Below are 8,062 nucleotides of genomic sequence, written 5' to 3' on the forward strand. Positions count from 1 at the left end.
GCATCTGTGATCTGTCAGTCAGGCTGCTTCTGAACATTGATCTAGTGATTCTCTGGAAGAGCCCTAAGTCTGTGTCCAAAAATAGCTTGGCTTCTGAATAATGGAGCACTGAGGGGACTTCCTTCTGTTCACTCCTTTCTTCATACTTGCCATTTGGCCAACAGGCATGAAGAAAGGGTGTGGGATGAAGTGGGAAGGAGTGGTTGATAACAAGTGAGCTCTGTTCTTGACTAGTGCTGCGGTGGTCGTGGCTGGTAGTACTTGGAAGTAGATCGAGGAATAGTAAAGTGGCAGAGGAGCGAGCAAAATAACCTCCCACCCCACCCGCAAGGAATAAAAGCACCAAAAAGCACCACCATGTGAAACCCGTTTTTAGCAGAAGCAGAGGGAAACGTGTAATGGGAACAAAACCAGCAATGTGGAGTTGGCAGAATCTGCCTCTCTTTCTTCGTTTAAATCAATCTTCTGTGGAGAACATAACTAGGACTCTCTCAGGGGAGAGACAGTACTGTTTTTTAAACAGTAGTCTAGCCCTTTTGTAAAATAGCGCTAAACCCATGTATAAATGTACTTTAAAATGAGCACTGAATCCAAGTATATACTGTAAAGAGCCCATGCAAGGCCAACCCATCATCACATAGGGAGAAACCAGCACCTGGCCTCTCCTGCAGCTCAAGCCCAAACAGCCACAGGCAGCAGGGCCTAGTGAGCAGAGGGAAGGCAGCAGCCCCACAGCAGCCTGAAGGGGCCAACAAGAGCTGGAGAATTCCCACTCCTGACTGATGAACTGTACTAGAATGTGTCCATGGCAGAAGTTGTATCAGGAGAGGAAGGAAAACACTACTTTATAACTGGAACAGCTAAAGATGACTTTACGTTCCCTCTGATGTGAATTGAGGGCAGGTTCAAGGCAATGTCATGAGTACGTATCATATAAAAATGGTTTCCATGATATATTCATGCTACGGTTAGGAAGCATGAGGTTAGGCTTGTGGTATAGTGGTTTGTTGTATAAGTACTCTGACCAAGCTCTGAGTGCATTGGGAATGTACCAGGCCCTTCATTAAGAGAAGTATCTTCTTTCTGGTTTTGTTTTTTGTTTTGTTTTTTTGTATGCCCTGACCAAAACTTGAGGCTCAGATTAAAAAGATATTATTTCTTTATGTTTATGGAGAAAGGTCATCCACTGAGTATATTTCCTGACAGTTCCCTAGGACTAGGCAGTGTTGTAGTATATTGTTCAAAAGTCTCACCTGGCTAATTAGATCTCTAAAGACATGTCCAAATGCTGCGGCATCAGAGGAAGGAGGAAACTTTGAATAATTCATATGTTAGACCAGTGTTTCTCAAACATGCTGGCTGAGAAATTCTGGGAGTTGAAGTCCACACATCTTAAAGTTGCCAAGTTTGAGAAACACTGTGTTACACTAAACACTTGAGTGTTGTCAAGTATATCCTGAAGGCAGCAATTTGACTCATTTGGTTTTGCAATAATCCCCTAGGCAAGAGAAAATTCAGCTAAAGGAGAATTTCCCAATTAAAGAATCAACCGAGGGATGCATGCAGTTCTGCAATAATACTAACATTACTTTTGCTTTCTTGGTGGAAAATAACTAGGTCCCCAGAGTTCAGAATTTCATAACCCTTTGGGCCATTATACTTATCTGAATTTCATGATTCTAGCCAAGGCAGAAAACAATGTTAAGTGACCCAGTTCTTTTCATTACATTTTCCAAGGGTGAAGAAAGAGTCTGCTCAGAAAGAGTCTTGTGCCCAACTGAGACCAGGAGATTGTCATCCATTGGTGAAATCCCCACTTTTCCAGTGAGCCAAAAGTATTGTTGGACCATGGTACTAGGGGTTGGGCAGTCAAACAACTGGTCTCTTGCTCAAAGAGCAAGTGGGTAGCAAACATTCAGAAGACAGGGGTACTGAAGGGAAAGGTCAGCTTAAAATCCTAAATTCATAATACCCCAGATGAAAATAGGAAAACAATCTCATAATCCCCTCATCACCTCATAATCCCCTCATCATCCTCATATTTACTACGTCAACTCAGTTTGGATTCAACTGGGACTCAAGGTAATGTTTGAATCTTCACCTTAGTTTGATGCAGGAGTTCTGCCCCCAAACTGGAGCCTTCCCACTCTTCAAGCCCAATCCTCTTTGGTGTGTGTGAAGTGCATTTTCTCTTTTCTCTTTTTTACTGTGAATAGGCATGATCTGGCCAGGAATTACAGGCTTGTCATGGTGTTCCAGTGGCTACAATTAATGGCTTAGTTCCTTTCTAATTTTCACCATAACTCTTGGTTGTTCTTTGTGCTGAGGCTCATTCTGGCTACCTAAGATATTTAAATTTGCTATGGAGGAGGCTCAAAATATCTTCCTCACTGCCTCATAAAATATCTAAGCCATCCAAAGTATTTGTGCAGAATGGAGCTTATTATTGGGCTGCAAAATTTGGTAGGTTCAACTAAGTGTTGGAGATTGATGCTCAAAATGTTGGCTTATATGATGTGGTCATGTGCTATAGTGGCTTCCTTTTGAATGGATTAATTTAGTCCTGGAACTCTCATTGGTTTTTGTCATTGCTTGTGTTCTTTCAAACTGTATGCTAATGGAATGGAAGCTAACAAAAGGACAATGGAATTGGATATTGCATGCTTGCAAAAAATGGATTCTGCAAAACTGGAAGCATATCAATTTCCTGTCAACTATTAAGCGGCCTGAAGAGTTTGTGTTTCTTTCTCTATCTGAGTTTTACCACCAGGAGTTCCATTTAGGGGACTATTTTTAAAAATTAGACTGAAGCTTATAATTTATAATGCTTAATTTCTTTTGTTAAATAAATATGATGGATGGATGGATGGATGGATGGATGGATGGATGGATGGATGATAGATAGATAGATAGATAGATAGATAGATAGATAGATAGATAGATAGATAGATAATGGGTTTTGTTTAATACATGAGAGCCATGTTTGGTGCATGGTTAAAGGCCCCAGGCTATAAACCAGGAAGCTGTGAGCTGGAGTCTGCTTTAGGCACAAAGCCAGCTGGGTGACTTTAGGCCAGTGAGTTTTTTTCAGCCTTAGGAAGAAGGCAAGGGCAAACCACTTCCGAAAACCTTGCCAAGAAAATTGCACAGAGTTGCCCATGTAGTTGCCAGAGGTCAAGATTAACTTGAGGACACGAAGAAAGATATTCGCATGGCTGTTAATTGGATTGCACTGCTGTGATTATTGTTCTTTACTGCCTTGATTAATTTTCCTATATTTCCTTATACTAGTCATTTATGATTCATTTAATGTCTGTGCATTTGTAATTTTGTTTTAAAGTAATTGATTCAGTCAGATCAAAACAGATTTACATTCACTTGGTGGCACTATTGCCCTTGTTTCCAATTATTTAAAAGGACCAACTCTTATGAAGTTAAGTTGCATTTCTGAAAACATTAAGACAACTGAAAGAAATATTTGTCTGTAAGTAAACATGCAACCAATGCAACTGTGATTTAAAAGTGAACACTAGGCTGTCAAAAGTCTTCCAAAAACCAGAGTTATGATGTATGTCTCCATATTGCTTCAGTGTCAGACTCAAGCTTTTAATAGTAAGTGATATCGTATGTTTTTAATATGTCTGTGCTGTACATCTGGTTTATTTATATTGTTTATTTTGTTTTTCAGTATTTTTATTTTATTATTCTCTTACGGGCTTTGTTGATAGAAAAACATGTAAAAAGAACAAAGTGATGGTGGAAATGTCAATGGTCTTCAGCTTTGGCTTTTTGCTTTGTTTTTATGGTGTAGGATTCCAATTAAACAGCAAATGTTGCAATCAGTGATGAAGGAGGTCTTTCTTTGTTCTTCGCTATGTGCCTGCTTATCTGTTTTTCTACCTGCCAAATGCACATATCGTTAGAAGTCCCAGAATGCAAGTTGCCTGCCCCCTGGGTTCAATGAAGGCAGAGGCCTTTATTAGCTGCATGTTTAATTTAAATGCTAATCAATGTAAGGACAAGTGCTTTTAGAGCAATTAATATTCCACCCTGATTATTTATTTATTTAATTTCTACCCCAGCTTTCAACTGAGATTTTCACTGGTAAACAACACATCTTTACTCAGTGCCAAACCTCAGCTTGAATGGCCTTGGGGAAGAACATTCCAAACTGGATCATCATTCATAAAAACAACCTACTCTCCAACTAATCTGTCAGGAAGCATCTCAAAGAAGTGATATCTAAAGAACCATTCCTGCTTAGATTATTTGAGACTAAGGGATCCTTGGTTTCTTGGACCCCAGTTGTGCAGATATTGAAGACTGATGAACAGCAGCAGTTTGATTTGCTCCAGGAAATCCATTTGAATTCCTGACAAGCTATTTTAATACTAGCAATATTTCCAGATGACTAAATCCACATGGATAATACTGAGTGCCAATCTGGAACTTGGAACTGCAGTTTCAGCTGCAGAATAGTTTCACTTACATCAACTAAATGTGCTCATGTCAGTAAGCAGGCAAATCTGGGATTTCAGTTCACCATTCTACATCAACAGCAATCCAGTTCTACAGCAAGGAAGTAGCATAGGATGCCATGCCATTGCCTAAACACTTTATCATGGAGGTGGTCTTAACAGTCTCAGTTCTCCAGGACTTTGGATCCTGAGTCATCATGGAAAGTTCAGTACAGCATTTTGAACTCAAAGAGCTGCTGTTAAAAGAATTAATGCTTTGTTTACTGTAGTGTTGATAATTTTCTTCTTTGAGCCCATTGATATATTTTGTAGCAAACAAATCTTGAATGTAGCCCTAAAGCAAATTGAAAGCAAGACCAGTTGGCATAGTATCAACCCAACAGAGAGCTTCAGATGTCAATAACTTAGCCTGCCCAGGTAGTGAGCTATGTTAAACCCTTCTTGTTAAGAGCAAAGCATTCAATGCAGATTGCTACAGTGCCCAAGGAATTCTATGTTGCCCCCCAGCAGGGCTATTTAGTTTTTTAGGTCCATAAACAGATGCCATTCTCATTATTGTAGGAAAGAAGAAAATTACATACAGTAGCAGAGTGGGTAGTATTCTAACAGAATTCTTATTAGACCTTATTAGACCTAGATCAAAACATCATATTTGGGTAAAATTGTATCAGAAGTTGGCTGGACAAGGGATCTAATCAAGGAGATGCAATCTGATAGCCAATTGCTTCTCTGTCAGCCACTATTTCCCCATGTTAGAGAACCCTGATTGGCCTCCCTTCCTCCCTCAAAAGTCTCATCTATTCTGCATTTGGCTATAAGACAGACTAGGTATGATAGTTGAAATCCAAAGTATGTTTCTTAAACTAGCAGTCCTGGGCTGTGCTTTGTTAGTAGATTTAGGTGGGGTATTTTAATCTTTTGAATCTGTGTGTAAAAAATTAAAGAGACTGGAAAGCTTTCCTGGGTGTGAGTTCGGATTGTCTTGAACCTTTTAAATTTTATTATAATCTTTAAAATTGGCTAAATCTCCTTGTAAACACAATCTGCAATTAAGTCTTTCTTACTTTATAACAGTACAATATAAAAATCTTTTCCACCCCTGTTAAATTTTTTAAAGTGAAGTCCACACTTCCTGCTTGCCCCAACATGAGGCTCTACCATAGCAGGGGTGTTTTTCCCTTTCAGCTGGTACATGCGTGGCAGTCTGACCTGCCCACTGCACTTCCTTCTGTTCACACAAATGCCTTTGCTCCAATGGGTTGGTGTGCATTCTGGCAAGCATGTCCCCCACCCCTGGTCCCCACTCTCTGACCTTGAGGGCATTTCAGGCTGGGCTGCCTGCCATGAAAGTTCAGATTTTTTATTACTTTTTTTTTTTTTTTACAGGTTCAGTATTGGAATGGTGATTTTGCTTTCCACTGGGAAAGTTGACAAGAGATTGGCCAAGTTTCCTCTTCTAGCCTAAGTGGCAGGAAAAACTGTAAAAGTGCAATCCTCAAAAGATCCACTCAGAGAATGGAAGGGAATTGGTGCTTGCTTTCCTGCAATAGGTGGGAGGGAAAAGAAGCCGGCATCCATCAAACGTTAACTCCAGTCCAGACAGGACATCTGGCCATCGCTGTGGCCAAAGTGGAGGAAAGGGTTGTACTCTGGCTCATTTCTTGAGCCAACTTCATTTTCAGATGTTTTATCCCCAGGAGAAAAGCTGCTGAAAACTGCAGAGTGGGAAACCCTTCTTCAGTCTAGGCTTAGGGCTCTTCTTCCCTACTGAGGGCTTATCTTCACGTCCCCAAACTGTGGCACAAACATGATCTAGCAGCTGTTTCTTTATGCCATGTCCTTATGACATTGCCTTTCTTTCATCCCCAGCCCACAGCTGAAGAAACTTAAAGTCATGCTGAGCTGTTCCAGGTTTGAAGTGTTTCCCCATTTCTCCCACCAAAAGTTTGGCCATCAGTGCCACCTAGTGCACTTCACTGATGCTGTGGTTGCTGATGTGGTCAGGGTTATGGGATCTGCCCAGCTCCTATTGGACACTTTGGGCTGTTGTGGGTATGTCCCTCCCCTCCATCACTTTATGGTCATTTGGCCTGAGCTGCAGAGAGAATAAATACCTGGCTTCCACTCAGGTGTCTGCCTTGGGAATGCCTGACTGGCATATTCCAAGGTGTTATTAAGACTTAAGTGGGGTTCTTATAAACATACATTTAGTGCTCTTTTTAAAAATCTCTAGACCCATGTTTGAAAACCTGGATTAGGATTAGTTATGTACTGCACAGAAGGTTGATTTAAATCAAGAAAGAAAGCCAGGTTCTGCTAGCTGTATGATGTCAGTCCTGTCACCATTGGGTGCGTGTCAGGTTTTCCACTGCTTGTATGTAGTTTTACTGCTTCTGTTACATTGGTGGGGTGGGGCAGTGCCATTTTGCCTGCTCCATTCTGGCTGCATGACCATCCATGGGCTACTTCCAGGTGTTGCGTGGTCCAAGGACAGAACTAGACTCACTGCCGGCACTGTAACTCTTACAGCATTAGTCAAGGATGGTGTTTCATTGCTATTGATCTCTCCTTCTTGTTTTACCCTTTGCTTCTGCTCTGTACCAGTGACTATCTGGGCTATTTGGGGGCATGGGTTTAGCACCCTTTCAGTAGAGCACTAAACTCACATTTAAAAGGAGGTATAGTACTTTTGGCAAGAGTGCTAGACCTACATTCAGATAGCCTGGCTGACAGATAAAGCAACTTCAGAGATCATTCCAAACACTTACCTATACTTGCCAAACCGTACCCTATCCCAAAAGAAAGAGTGGTTGGTTATTGTCTTCCCATCAGCAAGTGATGCTTGATGAAAGGGAAGATGGACCCAGGGAATCCACTAGTTGTTTTCCCTAACGTGGGGGAAAATATTGCTTTCAGGGCACAGTTAAAGGCATGTGGAGATACGGCCTTATCTGCCGCTGATCAGCCTAAGAAGCAGTAAATCTTCTCCAAGTGATGCCCCAAAGATATTTTGAGACTACAACACCCAGCATTTACATATGAGCTGGGAATTCTGGGAATTCCTAGCCCACCAAATCTGAAAAAAAAATGCTGTTTTTTTTTTTTAAATTATGCAATGCTTTGGCAGGTTGTTCAGATCTGGCTTCAGATGCAGCCACTCCCAGCTTAACCATGAACAGCAGTCATGTTTGGCCCTGCTTTTCCACATGTATTCCTATATACAGTTTCAGACTGTTCCTCAAACTTGAGTGGCTTCCCACTGTTTAGCTCAGCTCGCTCCACCCTATTTATTTGGATCTCTTCCCTGGGGATAACCACAGAGAAGGTTCAATGTCACAAGACAGCAGTGCTGCCTTTGGCTGAGTTGTAGAAGAATGAGAGAAAAATCAGCCACATATCACTTCCCGAATACTCTAAGGTGGACATGTAGAATGATTATAGTTTGTCCATGGCTTCTTCATGGTTGAATTTAGTCTAATTAATAATGATAATGATGATAATGATAATGATAATGATAATGATAATGGAAAATAGAATGTTTTGGATTACCAAATATTTGCACCTCAGTTGGCATATTAGTCTTT

The sequence above is a fragment of the Python bivittatus genome, unplaced genomic scaffold (genome assembly GCF_059951505.1).
Source record: "Python bivittatus isolate LINGU-HERP-01145 unplaced genomic scaffold, Pbiv_v1 ctg000960_np1212, whole genome shotgun sequence".
NCBI classification, from domain to species: domain Eukaryota; kingdom Metazoa; phylum Chordata; class Lepidosauria; order Squamata; family Pythonidae; genus Python; species Python bivittatus.